This window comes from Phyllobates terribilis, unplaced genomic scaffold (genome assembly GCF_046119375.1).
Source record: "Phyllobates terribilis strain yellow unplaced genomic scaffold, ASM4611937v1 Scaffold_7__3_contigs__length_470593459, whole genome shotgun sequence".
NCBI lineage: Eukaryota > Metazoa > Chordata > Amphibia > Anura > Dendrobatidae > Phyllobates > Phyllobates terribilis.
In genome coordinates, this window is record NW_027362767.1 from 127,960,187 (window position 1) to 127,977,024 (window position 16,838).

At 43.4% G+C, this 16,838-nt stretch overlaps 1 protein-coding gene and 1 long non-coding RNA gene across 2 annotated transcripts in view; both read left to right on the forward strand.

The window, feature by feature from the left end:
* Nucleotides 1-3,641: 3,641 nt before the first annotated feature.
* Nucleotides 3,642-4,211, forward strand: LOC141152934 (uncharacterized). Its single transcript, XR_012247202.1, has 3 exons — nucleotides 3,642-3,733; nucleotides 3,807-3,861; nucleotides 3,942-4,211. It is a non-coding gene; the product is annotated as an uncharacterized lncRNA (long non-coding RNA).
* Nucleotides 4,212-6,478: 2,267 nt separating this feature from the next.
* The window catches only part of LOC141152935 (prolactin-releasing peptide receptor-like), a 70,387-nt gene continuing 60,027 nt past the window's right edge, over nucleotides 6,479-16,838 (forward strand). The window contains exon 1 of the mRNA XM_073637575.1: nucleotides 6,479-6,891. The gene's annotated coding sequence lies outside the window, so the exon portion shown is untranslated. The remainder of the gene's footprint in view (nucleotides 6,892-16,838) is intronic.

A 16,838-nucleotide genomic window follows, 5' to 3' on the forward strand; every position in this document is an offset into this window, starting at 1 on the left:
CAGGGACGTGGGCTATCACACCACGAAAAGGGGGATAGTCAGCAAGGGCAGAGAGAGAACGGTAGGCCTACCCACTCACCCTAATCAATGGGGCTCGCCCGAATGCTCTCAGACACCCAGGCCCATTCCTACCCTTTACTCCTTTTGGGTCATTAGTACTAACTACAATAAAGACCCTGGACTGTTTGAAGCAGACTCTGAACCCTTATTATTGCGGCCTGCACCATCACCCCCAGCATCCTATTACACTGCCCTGAGGCTACACTCTTCCCGTGGGGAGTTATCCTATCCCTGTGCTGCATATCAACATCAGCCTCAGCGGTCTGCCTTGAAGCGGCTGTCATCCCCGACCGCAATCCACGGGTGGCGTAGTCGGACATTCAAAACCCTACAAATAGACTGCCACAGCATTTGGTCTGACCACCCTGAGCCAAGGGATCGGGTTGCCACTACTACCCCCAACATTGCACCGAAGCCCGGTTCCGGGTGCCCAACGGCCCAGGGGGTGAGTCACCTGCGTCGCCCTCCTGTGGCTATGGCTGTTCAAATATTTGGCCATGGCTACATGGGATCTCCTCTTCCACCACTTCAAGCGGAGCAGGCGAGGGGCCCAAATATGGAAATGGACCAGTGAACAGCTCTTCAGAGTGTCCAAGTGTGGGATCAGTTGCTCTCTGACGAAACTCGGCATGGTGGGAGGAAGGAGCATCAGGGTGAGGAGGAGTTTGCGGTCGAGACTCACGGCTACTAACCCTTGACCGTGTGGAAGACAGAACGAAGGTGGTGGTGCCCAGGTAACTGGAAGTATTATCTGCTATCCAATTAATAACCTGTTCACACTGATCAGTTCGCAATAGTGATGCTGTTGTGCGCTTCCCAAGTAATTCGGTCAAGAACTGGGAGCGAGAAGATGTGGCTGTTGGTTGTGGCACATTTTCACCTTGGCCACGGCCCCGTCCTCTGCACGCACCATCACCAGAACGTCCAGTTCCACGTCCCTTGCCACGCGCCTTGCCCATTGTAAATTAAGTAAAATAGCTTACACTCGCACTATCAATGGAAAAAGGGTAATAAAAAGGAGATTAGAACAGTGGAAGAGGAAAACCACAGTTCTAGTTATCTGGCCTACACCAGAATCTTTTAAACTGATATATTTGTGTCTGAACAGACATACGAGACACTGAAAATGTTTTTTTTTTATGGAAAAAGACAAAAAAGTGGATAATACAGAGATTTGAACCGTGGAACTGCAAAACCACAGTTATAATTTCTTGGTGTATACCTGACTTGTTAAAATAGATATACTTGTGTCTGAACAGTCAGCGACACACTCAAACAGTTTTTTTTTTTTGAGAAAAGGCAAGCAGGTTGATAACACCCAGATTTGAACTGTGGAAGAGGAAAAACACAGTTCTAGTTCTCTGGCCTACATCAGACTCTTTTAAACAGATATATTTGTGTCTGAACACTCACAGACACACTCAATTTTTTTTTTTTTTGGGGGGGGGGGGGGGGGGAATACCAAAAGGTAAATAAGACGGGTATTTGTGCAGTCTGACTGAGGAAAAAAACAAAACAAGATTTAGATGAAAAAAAAAGGATTTTTCCTGGCCCTTGAGACCTGGAGCTAAGTCTAGCAATTTGACCAGCAGGAGCACACAGGACTATAATGCAGTGTTTGTTGGTATAACCACTGCATCTCCTATACTGCCTGCCTGCCTGCCTGATATCTGGGATGGATATTAGTCCTGAGAAGGACTGTTTGTTTGATTTGGCAGGCTTTAGAGACCCTACACTACCTATTTTGCAGTATAAATCTCTCCCTAGCTCAGCAGCACTCTCCCTACACTGTCTGATCCAGAGCGACTGTGTCCAAGATGGCGGCGCCCGGTTTTAAATACTCGAGGTGACGCTGTGCGGCCAGCCAATCACTGTAATGCCCACAAACAACATGGCTGTGGCATTACAGTGACTGGCTGGCAATCCCTGCATGTTCATTGGCTCTGTAAAGAGCGCCAAACATGCAGGGCGGAGACCCGAGCTCCCGCCCGAGTAACCTGGAACAAACAAGCGAAGATAGCTTAGCTTTTAGTCGACTTCAGAGAGATTAACACCCTTCCTCATAGCTCCAGAGAGGATGAAGTAATGCACTTGCTCTGAGCCTTCACAAACAGTAATGTGAGTATCGCCGGCACCTTCCTCCAGCAGACAGCAGGTATTTATACACCCAGGCCAGGGTGTTAATTAGCCAGAGGAAGGTAGCTGCTGTGTCTTAGATACACAGCCTCTAAGAAGGTGTCTGTAATGCCAAACGTAGAGATCTCCTGCAACCAACTGCAGGGCGACTGTCTGTCACTTCTGACACACCCGTGATAACCTGAGGTAAATAGGCACCGCAATCCTCAGTGTCAGTATCACTTGTACTCTCCCAGGGTCTGACTTGGTCTCGGCCTCCTTGAGGTTCATGCAGTGTGCCGTCAGGGAAATGTAGAGTCCCTGGCCGCAAGCACTTGTACACATGTCTGTCGTTAAGTGGACCTTCCCAGTAACTGTGTGGGTCATGGCACGGGTGATGTTATGGGACACGTGCTTCTGTAATGCGGGGACGGCACACTGGGAAAAAATAGTGGCAGCTGGCGACCAAGTACCAAGGGCCAGCCACCATGCAGTTGTGGAAAACCTCAGTGTTCACAAGCCTAAATGGCAACATATCCAGGGCAAGAAGTTTGAAAATGTGCCCGTTTAGTATTTGGGCCTGTGTGTGAGTGGCTGGATATTTCTTTTTGAGCATCAGTCGGTAGCGCTAGTAGGTGATCCCTGATGAAGAAAGCCGGAGCTTTCGAAACTAGTAGGAATTGGTCCTTCTGCCACACCGTCTTCCATTGAATCACGTGATCTACACGTGACTGTGACGTCACATCAGGTCCTCCTAGGTCCTGCACCAGTTCCACAATTACACGTGCGGTAAGGTACAGAGCAGTAGTCGCCGGCCGGGACTCTGCTCCTGCATCCCCCACCCATCCTTCTCTCCAGCTACCCACCCGGGGGACTCCACCATAGAAACGGAGGTAAGAACCGCCCTTTCATCTCCGCTCAGACGGACACTCGAAGACGCAGGCTTCCACCTTCAACATCCCGAAGGTAAGCCCCAAAACCTCCTACCATCAAGCTTCATCATTATCATTCAAGAAACGCGCACTGACCACTACAGCAAAGATCTCTTCTACCAAGGAGGTAGGCTGCAAAACCTCCGACGCTCTAGCCTACCATAAACAACCAATATAGTCGGCACTCTCTTTTCCCTCCCCCAGATTTCACCCTATTTGTTCCAAGTCCCTCAGTACATTAAGTGAACTACCATTCAGTGCCATTTTTTTTTTTTTTTTTAACCTCCATTCTTATTCCCTCCTCAGATCACCTAAGTGATCCAAGCATCATCCTATTGATCATAACAGCCAATTGGACTTTGGAGGTCATACCCACCCCCCCCCCTCCCAGCCAGAACATCGGTCCTTTTATCACCTAGGAGCGTGCCCCTATTTTTGGGACCACACACGTTCCCCATTCAAGCAAGTAATAACCTCTACCTCCATCATTTAGAATCAACAATCAACCTCATCCCTATTTTCACCTTGTATTCTCCCATCTACACAGGTCTCCAAAGAACCTTTTAACATCTATTAGTGGGCTCACTCTTCATCCTACCTAACAAGGCTCACATCCATCTTTACTGGTAACTACCATTTACACTCCACTTATTTATTTGCTAGCATTATACTGATTTTTCATGTTTATACCTTTCACAGTGTCTTCACAAGGCCTCCCGCCACTTGAGTACTTACACCAAACCTAGTACCTTAGGTAACTACCATTCATCTCTATTCAGCTATTACATCAGTTACCTTCCCTATATTAATTTCCCCCTCCTCCGTTTTTTCTAGACCCAGCAACTGGACTGTCACCCATACTTTGGCCCCCGCTTCCTACTATTATACAAGCGGACTCTTACGAACTGCTAACCAGCTGACTAACCAGGATCTGACAAGGACTTCACTTGCACCTTTTATTCCACGCCGATACCCACCATTTATCTCAATCATTGTCATTACCTCTAGCCATTTTAATATTTTATATTCGTTGTACTTTTAAATTTCTATATTAAATTGTCATTGTCCTTTTAAACTTTACCATTAAATTGTTATTTTAATTTACCAATCTATTTAGGTTGTTATTCAGCCGCTTTTATATACCTGCTAACACCTGAGATCTAATTACTTTGGCCCACAGGGCAGCGCAAATTAATCTAGTTTTTTATCCAGGATATTTCTTTTTGCATTCCAAGGACTGGGGTAGGGACGCTGTAGTTGCGTTGAGACAAAGAATTCAATGTAGTTGCTGATGGTGCTTGCGAATGTGCAACGACAGGTGCAGGACGGGAGGCATTTGTGCCTGAGTCCTAGACAGGGGATTGGAAGCATGTACCAAAGGGCAAGAGGCAGTGGTGTCATGCGCAGATACTGATTGTAGACCCAGGCGTTCGGCCCAACTACTTGAGTGCTTTGAGGACATGTGCCTGAACATGCTGGTGGTGGTTAAGCCCCTGCTTATCTTGGTATAGCAAATGACCATTCTTTTATCTTCCAAACTTTCTTTAAAAAAGCACCAGACTAGGGAACACCTAACCCCTGGTCAGGGAACATGCCGCATGTGGGTGCTCTGGGTAACAGTTGCCCACCTACTCACTCTGGCCACCACACTGCCTCTTCCTGACTGTTGTGGTGCTGCGGATCCCTCCCCCCCTGTGCGTCTGTCCTCACACTGCATGGCACCTTCCCAGGTTGGGTCAGTGATTTCATCATCCACCACCTCGTCTTCCACTTCCGTACTCTGGTCTTCCTGACTTGTTGTCTTAACAACATCACTTGTTGGTAACTGTGTCTCATCAACTACCTCTTGAGACACTAATTGCCATTCCCCACAGTCATCTTTTTCTGACCGTGACTGCTCAAATATTTGAGTATCACTACACGCGATCTCCTCATGTCCCTTTTGAAACATGCAGGGCGAGAGGCCAGAATCAATAAATGGAAATGTAAAGAGCTCCTTGGAGTGTCCGAGTGTGGGATCACTTGTCTCCTGGGACTCGCTATTGGTGGGAGGAAGGAGGATCAGGGTGAGGATTATGCAGTCCAGACTCTTGGCTAGTGAGACTGGACTGTGTGGAAGACAAGGTGGTGCTGGTAAATATACTGGAAGCATTACCATCCACCAGATCACCTGTTTGCAATGTTCTGACTTCAAGAGTGGTGTCCTGTGCCCTCCAGCAAATTGGGACAGCTACGGCATTACAGTTTATGGCGGGCAATCCCTGCATGTTCATTAGCTGTCTAACAGGCACGAAACATCCTGTGATTAGTGCTCGAGCAAATGCGAGTAACGAGCATACTTGAGCATCTCGATGCTCTGTCGAGTATAGAGCAGTGGCAAACATGCTCGCTCATCATTAATGAGCATAACTGTGTCTGTTATACACAAAGACTAACAAATAGGTGTAAACATGAAATATGTGGTATTTGAAATGCATTACTGCTCTAGAAAACAGGAAAAAGCAAAGGTTCTTGGCGCATAATTTGGCCAATTCATGCATGCCAAGAGGCCACGTCAAGGCGGACTTCTTTTGATAAGAACCTATCCTAATGTGATTCCTGTCCTGGGCTGAAGCCTACATTTATGGGTAGGTAGGATCCTGCTGTAATATACACCGCCATGGGTTGATGGGTTGAGTGCTCAATCAGAAAGCCTATGTATACAAATATCAAAAGACTGACCGTCACTTCCAAACAGAATACTGGTCTGAACAGGTGCATACTAAGAGTAGCCATCTCCATACATAACTAACAAATAAAGTTGCATTCTGTAGCGCTATAGAATGAAAACATGAAATACATCACATATGAATTGCATTACTGTGCTAGAAAATAGGAAAAATCGAATATACTTAGCACATAATTTGGCCAATTCATGCATGCTCAGCACCGCAGCAAGGCGATCTTCTTTTGCTGGGAACCTATTTTCTAGAGCAGTAATGCAATTTTAATATCATATATTTCATGTTTACATACTATAGAGCTGGAGAGTGCAACTTAGTTATGTATGGAGATGGCTACTCTTAGTAAGCACCTGTTCAGACAAGAATTCTGTTTGCAAGTGATGGTCAGTCTTTTGATATTTGCTATATACAAAGAGACTGTGCACACGGTATGAAGACTCTGCCGCCCCCATACCCATAGTTGGGCGACCTGTACTCCAGATATGGAGTACGGATCCATGTACTTTGTAAAACGCACTTTAGCACCTACTTTCTTAATGAAGGTAGCAAAATAGGATATCAACACTACTGATAAAATGTGTTCAAATCACATTTCTAATTTAAGAAGGAAGAAAACTAAAAGTTTACTAGAATACAATTTTTGTGAAAGGATAAGAAGAATGAGTTCAGCACCTGGGCAGTGGACAGCTCCTCGTACTCCCAGTGTGTGCAGGGGGGGCTGTGCACGGGGTCTTCTTGTACCTTGCTTTCTGCTACATACATCACTGGCTCAGGGCTGGGCTATTCCCTGATCGCACTATATGCTGCCAGGAATTGACAGACAAGTCTCACAGAAAAATGATTGTTCTGTAAGAGAAGAACCTGTGGCTTTCCTTTCCATCTAGAGATCTCCAGTGACAGGAGGTCCTTGTAGGAAGCAGCTCCAGAATCCGTGATTGATGTCACAGTAAGACCCTGATCAGGCTCCAAGTGATCAACTGCAGCTTTACTACCTGGGTCTGCTGGAGTCTGCAGCCTGGGAAGAGCACAAAGCCTTCACAGCACATCGATCCTCTCCCCATGTAAGTATGGAGCAACAGGTCTGTACAGTGTGCTGTGTGGTGGGCACTGCTACCATAGGGGGAGACTCAGGCTTCATTTCACTTTTCTATGGTTTCATCTTTTATATATATATATATATATATAGGATGGAAAGCCATATATGTGTTATCTATCTATCTATCTATCTATCTATCTATCTATCTATCTATCTATTGTCTATCTATCTATTGTCTATCGATCTATCCATCTGTCTCATATCTATCTATCTATCTATCATCTATCTACTATCTATCTGTGATCTATCCATATATCTATTTATCTACAGTATATACTATCTATCTAGCTATTATCTATCTATCTATCTATCATCTATCTATTTATTCCATATGTATTTATTTATCACTATCTATCCATTATCAATCTATCTATCTCTCTTTATCTATCTCTATCTATCTATCTATCTATCTATCTATCTATCTATCTATCTATCCATTATCTATCTATCTATCTATCTATCTATCTATCTATCTATCTATCCCATATCTATCTATCTATCTATCTATCTATCCCATATCTGTCTATCTATCTATCTACCTATCTATCCATTATCTATCTGTCTATCTATCTATCCCATATCTATCTATCTGTCTATCTATCTATCTATCTATCTATCTATCTATCTATCTATCTATCTACTGTATCTATCCCATATCTATCTATCTATGTGAGATTGGTCAATGAAGTACCCCACTTTTTTGCACCATCTATTTGGAGTCCTGCTCACCTTCTTTATATATTATATCCATCTTATCTGCTCACCTGTCTACTCATTTTTATCTGTCATCTGTAGCGTTATCTCTTCTATATCCCTCTTACCTATTGATAGTTATAGATTAATATTTTTATGATTGACAGTCCTTATCGGTCTCTTTATGTGTTTATCACTCTAATATGTATCTCATATATATAAATATATCTCAATTTTCAAATATGTATCCCATGTATACCTAATCTATTCCCATCTATACAGTCTTCCTCCTGTCGGTCTCCAGTCTATCACTAATAATACCGGGGTCTCCTGGCTCTGTAATGACACAGGGCTTAATCAGATTGCGGATGTATGGCCACTTGTTTTATCTCCATCAGGCGGCTTGTGACAGATAAAATGCCACAGGAAAGATTTCTATTGACTGATTATCCACAAAGCTGTAGATTTAGCCTCCAGCTAAAGAGCTCCACAACCTACAATAGATCTGAATGGATTAGGATCAGACATGCCAACATCTTCCCATGAGGAAGCCCAAGTAAGCACTACAAGAACAATGGGAAACTTGAATGAGACAATATGGAAGGGTCTTACGTGATTTCTTTTCAGAATTACTGATGCAATCATTGACGATGTGCTTGATAATTGCTGTAATAAATGATAGAAATCTACAGTAATAATCTAGATTGATAATAATGATGCAGCCTGGAGTTCTGATGTAAATGTGTGTTAGCTTTGAGTGTTAATTGCAGGGTCACATCGATGATTAATTGACCTTTCCTGTAGAGAAAATAAATGATTGTGACCTTTAACAGGTAATCCGAACTTGATAGGGTTTCGTCCCTTAAGAGCCCTCATTGGAGTGATGTATATGTAATCCGGAGGTCGGAGAGGTGTGAATAGTGCATCAGTCTCTTCTGAAGTCACTGGATGTGGTGTAAGCCCCCATAACGCTCATTATTCACAGCCCCCGACCCTGACTCTAAGTAGTGGGGAAATAATGGAAGCAAGACAGTATTCCGGGGAGAGGCGGTATACACTGCTAATCAAACAGCGCCTCCGAGATCCGACCACTCTGCTTACTCCACACCAGTAAGGTAAGCGCCCAGTACAGGTGTGTGTATATATATATACAGTACAGACCAAAAGTTTGGACACACCTTCTCATTTAAAGATTTTTCTGTATTTTCATGACTATGAAAATTGTACATTCACACTGAAGGCATCAAAACTATGAATTAACACATGTGGAATTATATACTTAACAAAAAAATGTGAAACAACTGAAAATATGTCACATTTTCTAGGTTCTTCAAAGTAGCCACCTTTTGCTTTGATGACCGCTTTGCACACTCTTGGCATTCTCTTGATGAGCTTCAAGAGGTAGTCACCGGAAATGGTTTTCACTTCACAGGTGTGCCCTGTCAGGTTTAATAAGTGGGATTTCTTGCCTTATAAATGGGGTTGGGACCATCAGTTGTGTTGTGCAGAAGTCAGGTGGATACACAGCTGATAGTCCTACTGAATAGACTGTTAGAATTTGTATTTTGGCAAGAAAAAAGCAGCTAAGTATAGAAAAATGAAATGAAGATCAGTCAGTATGAAAAATTGGGAAAACTTTGAAAGTGCCCCCAAGTGCAGTTGCAAAAACCATCAAGAGCTACAAAGAAACTGGCACACATGAGGACCGCCCCAGGAAAGGAAGACCAAGAGTCACCTCTGCTTCTGAGGATAAGTTTTTCCGAGTCACCAGCCTCAGAAATCGCACGTTAACAGCAGCTCAGATTAGAGACCAGGTCAATGCCACACAGAGTTCTAGCAGCAGACACATCTCTTCAACAACTGTTAAGAGGAGACTTTGTGCACCAGGCCTTCATGGTGAAATAGCTGCTAGGAAACCACTGCTAAGGACAGGCAACAAGCAGAAGAGACTTGTTTGGGCTAAAGAACACAAGGAATGGACATTAGACCAGTGGAAATTTGTGCTTTGGTCTGATGAGTCCAAATTTGAGATCTTTGGTTCCAACCACCGTGTCTTTGTGCGACGCAGAAAAGGTGAACGGATGGACTCTACATGCCTGGTTCCCACCGTGAAGCATGGAGGAGGAGGTGTGATGGTGTGGGGGTGCTTTGCTGGTGACACTGTTGGGGATTTATTCAAAATTGAAGGCATACTGAACCAGCATGGCTACCACAGCATCTTGCAATGGCATGCTATTCCATCCGGTTTGTGTTTAGTTGGACCATCATTTATTTTTCAACAGGACAATGACCCCAAACACACCTCCATGCTGCTTAAGGGCTATTTTACCAAGAAGGAGAGTGATGGGGTGCTACGCCAGATGACCTGGCTTCCACAGTCACCAGACCTGAACCCAATCGAGATGGTTTGGGGTGAGCTGGACCGCAGAGTGAAGGCAAAAGGGCCAACAAGTGCTAAGCATCTCTGGGAACTCCTTCAAGATTGTTGGAAGACCATTTCCGGTGACTACCTCTTGAAGCTCATCAAGAGAATGCCAAGAGTGTGCAAAGCAGTCATCAAAGCAAAAGGTGGCTACTTTGAAGAACCTAGAATATAAGACATATTTTCAGTTGTTTCACACTTTTTTGTTAAGTATATAATTCCACATGTGTTAATTCATAGTTTTGATGCCTTCAATGTGAATGTACAATTTTCATAGCTATGAGAATACAGAAAAATCTTTAAATGAGAAGGTGTGTCCAAACTTTTGGTCTGTACTGTATATGGAAGTAAAATATGAGTAAGCACTTGAATACCGGATTCTGTATACTACTATGTACATGCTGGTAAAATAACCCTCCAGACCTTGAATCTGTATACTACTGTGTGCACATTAGTGAAATAACCCTCAAGGCCTGGCATCTGTATACTACTTTGTATGCGCTAGTAAAATAACCCTCCAGACCTTGAATCTGTATACTACTTTGTATACGCTAGTAAAATAACCCTCCAGACCTTAAATCTGTATACTACTGTGTGCACACTGGTAAAATAACCCTCCCGACCTTGCATCTGTATACTACTGTGTGCACACTGGTAAAATAACCCTCCAGACCTTACATTTATATACTACTGTGTGCACTTTTGTGAAATAACCCTCCAGAGCTGGCATCTGTATACTACTTTGCATACGCTAGTAAAATAACCCTCCTGACCTTGAATCTGTATACTACTGTGTGCACACTGGTAAAATAACCCTCCAGACCTTGCATCTGTATACTACTGTGTGCACATTGGTAAATTAACCCTCCAGACCTTGCATCGGTATACTACTGTGTGCAAACTGGTAAAATAACCCTCCAGAACTTGCATCTGTATACTACTGTGTGCACATTAGTGAAATAACCCTCAAGGCCTGGCATCTGCATACTACTTTGTATACGCTAGTAAAATAACCCTCCAGACCTTAAATCTGTATACTACTGTGTGCACACTGGTAAAATAACCCTCCAGACCTTGCATCTGTATACTACTGTGTGCACACTGGTAAAATAACCCTCCAGACCTTGCATCTGTATACTACTGTGTGCACACTGGTAAAATAACCCTCCAGACTTTGCATCTATATACTACTGTGTGCACTTTTGTGAAATAACCCTCCAGACCTGGCATCTGTATACTACTTTGTATACGCTAGTAAAATAACCCTCCAGACCTTGAATCTGTATACTACTGTGTTCACACTGGTAAAATAACCCTCCCGACCTTGCATCTGTATACTACTGTGTGCACAGTGGTAAAATAACCCTTCAGACCTTACATCTGTATACTACTGTGTGCACATTAGTGAAATAACACTCCAGACTTTTCTACTGTATACTACTGTGTGCACACTGGTAAAATAACCCTCCAGACCTTGAATCTGTATACTACTGTGTGCACACTGGTAAAATAACCCTCCAGACCTAGCATCTGTATACTACTGTGTGCACATTAGTGAAATAACCCCCAAGGCCTGGCATCTGTATACTACTTTGTATACGCTAGTAAAATAACCCTCCAGACCTTGAATCTGTATACGCTAGTAAAATAACCCTCCAGACCTTAAATCTGTATACTACTGTGTGCACACTGGTAAAATAACCCTCCCGACCTTGCATCTGTATACTACTGTGTGTACACTGGTAAAATAACCCTCCAGACTTTACATCTATATACTACTGTGTGCACTTTTGTGAAATAACCCTCCAGACCTGGCATCTGTATACTACTTTGTATACGCTAGTAAAATAACCCTCCAGACCTTGAATCTGTATACTACTGTGTGCACACTGGTAAAATAACCCTCCAGACCTTGCATCTGTATACTACTGTGTGCACAGTGGTAAAATAACCCTCCAGACCTTACATCTATATACTACTGTGTGCACTTTTGTGAAATAACCCTCCAGACCTGGCATCTGTATACTACTTTGCATACGCTAGTAAAATAACCCTCCTGACCTTGAATCTGTATACTACTGTGTGCACACTGGTAAAATAACCCTCCAGACCTTGCATCTGTATACTACTGTGTGCACATTGGTAAATTAACCCTCCAGACCTTGCATCGGTATACTACTGTGTGCACACTGGTAAAATAACCCTCCAGAACTTGCATCTGTATACTACTGTGTGCACATTAGTGAAATAACCCTCAAGGCCTGGCATCTGCATACGACTTTCTATACGCTAGTAAAATAACCCTCCAGACCTTAAATCTGTATACTACTGTGTGCACACTGGTAAAATAACCCTCTAGACCTTGCATCTGTATACTACTGTGTGCACACTGGTAAAATAACCCTCCAGACTTTACATCTATATACTACTGTGTGCACTTTTGTGAAATAACCCTCCAGACCTGGCATCTGTATACTACTTTGCATATGCTAGTAAAATAACCCTCCAGACCTTGAATCTGTATACTACTGTGTGCACACAGGTACAATAACCTTCCAGACCTTGCATCTGTATACTACTGTGTGCACAGTGGTAAAATAACCCTCCAGACCTTACATCTATATACTACTGTGTGCACTTTTGTGAAATAACCCTCCAGACCTGGCATCTGTATACTACTTTGTATACGCTAGTAAAATAACCCTCCAGACCTTGAATCTGTATACTACTGTGTGCACACTGGTAAAATAAACCTCCAGACCTTGCATCTGTATACTACTGTGTGCACAGTGGTAAAATAACCCTCCAGACCTTACATCTGTATACTACTGTGTGCACATTAGTGAAATAACCCTCCAGACTTTTCTACTGTATAATACTGTGTGCACACTGGTAAAATAACCCTCCAGACCTTACATCTATGTACTACTGTGTGCACTTTTGTAAAATAACCCTCCAGACCTTGCATCTGTATACTACTTTGTATACGCTAGTAAAATAACCCTTCAGACCTTGAATCTGTATACTACTGTGTGCACACTTGTAAAATAACCCTCCAGACCTTGCATCTGTATATTACTGTGTGCACATTAGTGAAATAACCCTCCAGACCTTGCATCTGTATACTACTGTGTGCACACTGGTAAAATAACCCTCCAGACCTTGTATCTTTATACTACTGTGTGCACATTAGTGAAATAACCCTCCAGACCTGGCATCTGTATATTACTTTGTATATGCTAGTAAAATAACCCTCCAGACCTTTCAGCTGTATACTACTGTATGCACATTGGTAAAATAACCCTTCAGATCTGGCTACTGTATACTACTGTGTGCACACTGGTATAATAACCATTTAGACCTTGCTACTGTATACTACTGTGTGCACACTGATAAAATAACCCTCCAGGCCTTGCATCTGTAAATACTATGTGCACATTAGTGAAATTACCCTCCAGACCTTGCTACTGTATACTACTGTGTGCCTTTTAGTAAAATAACCCTCCAAACCTTGCATCTGTGTATTACTGTGTACACTCTAGTTAAATAACCCTCCAGACCTTCCTACTGTATACTACTGTGTTCACACTGGTAAAATAACCCTTGAGACCTTGCATCTGTATACTACTGTGTGCACATTAGTGAAATAACCCTCCAGGCCTTGCATCTCTAAATACTATGTGCACATTAGTGAAATATCTCTCCAGACCTTGCATCTGTATACTACTGTGTGCACATTCGTGAAATTGCCCTCCAGACCTTCCATCTGTATACTACTGTGTGCACGCTGGTAAAATAACCCTCCAGACCTTTCACTTGTAAACTACTGAGTGCACATTAGTAAAATAACCCTCCAGACCTTGCATCTGTGTATTACTGTGTACACGCTGGTAAAATAACCCTCCAGACCTTGCACCTGTATACTACTGTGTGCACATTAGTGAAATAACTCTCCAGACCTTTCATCTGTATACTACTGTTTGCACATTAGTGAATTTACCCTCCAGACCTTGCTACTGTTCACTACTGTGTGCACATTAGTAAAATAACCCTCCAGATGTTGCTACTGTATACTACTGTGTGCACACTGGTAAAATAAACCTCCAGACCTTGCATCTGTATACTACTGTGTACACGCTAGTAAAATAGCCTCCAGACCTTGCTACTGTATGCTACTGTATTCTACTGTGTGCACATTAGTGAAATAACCCTCCAGATGTTGCTACTGTATACTACTGTGTGCACACTGGTAAAATAAACCTCCAGACCTTGCATCTGTATACTACTGTGTGCACACTGGTAATATAACCCTCCGGACCTTGCATCTGTATACTACTTTGTATACACTAGTAAAATAACCCTCCAGACCTTGCTACTTTATACTGTTTTGTATACACTAGTAAAAATAACCCTCCAGGCCTTGTTACTGTATACTACTGTGTGCACATTAGTGAAATAACCCTCCAGGCCTTGCATCTCTAAATACTATGTGCACATTAGTGAAATATCTCTCCAGACCTTGCATCTGTATACTACTGTGTGCACATTAGTCAAATTGCCCTCCAGACCTTCCATCTGTATACTACTGTGTGCACGCTGGTAAAATAACCCTCCAGACCTTTCACTTGTAAACTACTGTGTGCATATTAGTGAAATTACCCTCCAGACCTTGCTGCTGTTTACTACTGTGTGCACATTAGTGAAATAACTCTCCAGACCTTGCATCTGTATACTACTGTGTGCACATTAGTCAAATTGCCCTCCAGACCTTCCATCTGTATACTACTGTGTGCACGCTGGTAAAATAACCCTCCAGACCTTTCACTTGTAAACTACTGTGTGCATATTAGTGAAATTACCCTCCAGACCTTGCTACTGTTCACTACTGAGTGCACATTAGTAAAATAACCTTCCAGACCTTGCATCTGTATACTACTGTGTGCACAGTAGTAAAATATCCCTCCAGAGCTAACATTTGTATATTACTGTGTGCACACTAGTAAAATAACCCATCAGACATTGCATCTGTATTCTACTTTGTGCACATTAGTTAAATAACCTTCCAGACATTGCATCTGTATACTACTGTGTGCACAGTAGTAAAATATCCTTCCAGAGCTAACATTGGTATATTATTGTGTGCACACTAGTAAAATAACCCATCAGACATTGCATCTGTATTCTGCTTTGTGCACATTAGTTAAATAACCTTCCAGACCTTGCATTTGTGTACTATATCCAGATGTGTCCACTGTCCACCTTTACCTCTTGCTGAATTTTGTTATGGGGAAACTGTCACTAGATTCATATAGTTACATAGTTAATACTGTTGAAAAAAGACAAATGTCCATCCAGTTGATCCATGGGAAGAGAACGGATACAGGGAAGGGGTATATGTACAACCACAATGCATGATCCGTCTACCCTAAAACAGCTAATCTTTCCCTCTTGATCCTAAGTGTCCATCCTCTGGACTAAACATTCAGAAAAGAACTTTACACATTTCTATCATTATGTTATTTTCTTCTGAAAAGCATCGAAGTCTTTTTTAAAACAATCAAGATTCGATTGGCGGGAGAATGTGAATCTGAACCTGGCTGCGCGATTACAGCAGGGAATGTTATACTCTGAAATGTAGAGGAGAAAACAGTCTGAAATACTGTCCGGGGACTTTAGCGAGAGACCTGTCTAGTCTGGCTTCTCCCAATCCATGTGTGTAAACAGGGAGAAAACTGTCAATCACCTGGAGCAATGCGGGAAGAAGATTTCCGGGGAACACATCGGACTAATCAGGTCTCTCTATATTCTCCCCACCAGACTTTTCAAGGTATGTATTCTTTGAAATGCCGTGACATTTCAGAGTAAATCATACTCAGCTGAAATCACACAGGCTTGGATTCATGCTGCCCACGATTCAGGCAGCTTGACAGTTAAGAACTCCAGTTTCTCATCATATAAATTCTACGCAGTATCATCACATGCTAGCAGAAGCCTTGCTGCAGTTCAGATCACAACCACTGAATGGTCCAAATAGACCCATATAGTAAAGACTAGAGATGAGCGAGCACTAAAATGCTCGGGTGCTCGAAGCTCGGGCCGAGCTCACCGTGATACTCGGGTGCTCGAACCGAGCAACGAGCCCAATGTTAGTCTATGGGAGACTCGAGCATTTTCGAGCCTTGCACGCACAACAGGGGGTTCTCTTACACGCACAACAGCAGAAGGAGCAGTGGTGACACCCGCTGACACTGGTCGTGGAACCTGGGGTTCACCCCACAAAGTCGGGTGCTTTGCTGCCATGTGCCTGATCATGCTGGTGGGGGTCAGGCTGGTAGTTTTGTCACCCCTGCTGATGCTGGCCTGGCAGGTGGTACAAATGGCCTTTTTGGGGTTATCAGCAGAGTCTTTAAAAATATTCCAGACTCTGGAAGACCTACCGGTTGTACTGGCAATGTCCCTCGTGTTGGTGTTACGGGGAACGGTTGCCCGCCTTCTGTGTGCGGCCACCACACTGCTTCTTCCTGCCTGTTGGGGTACTCTGCCTCCCTCCCCCTGTGTGCTGCTGGCCTCGCTCTGCGTGTCCTCCTGCCACGTTGGGTCAGTTACTAGATCATCCACCACCTCCTCCTCTTCCACTTGCGCACCATGATCCTCCTCCTCACTTCGTGGCAATTTTGTCTCGTCATCGTCCACCTCTTGTGATAAATTGCCAGCGTCGCCCTCCTGTGGCCGTGGCTGTTCAAATATTTGGCCATAGCTACATGGGATCTCCTCTTCCACCACTTCAAGCGGAGCAG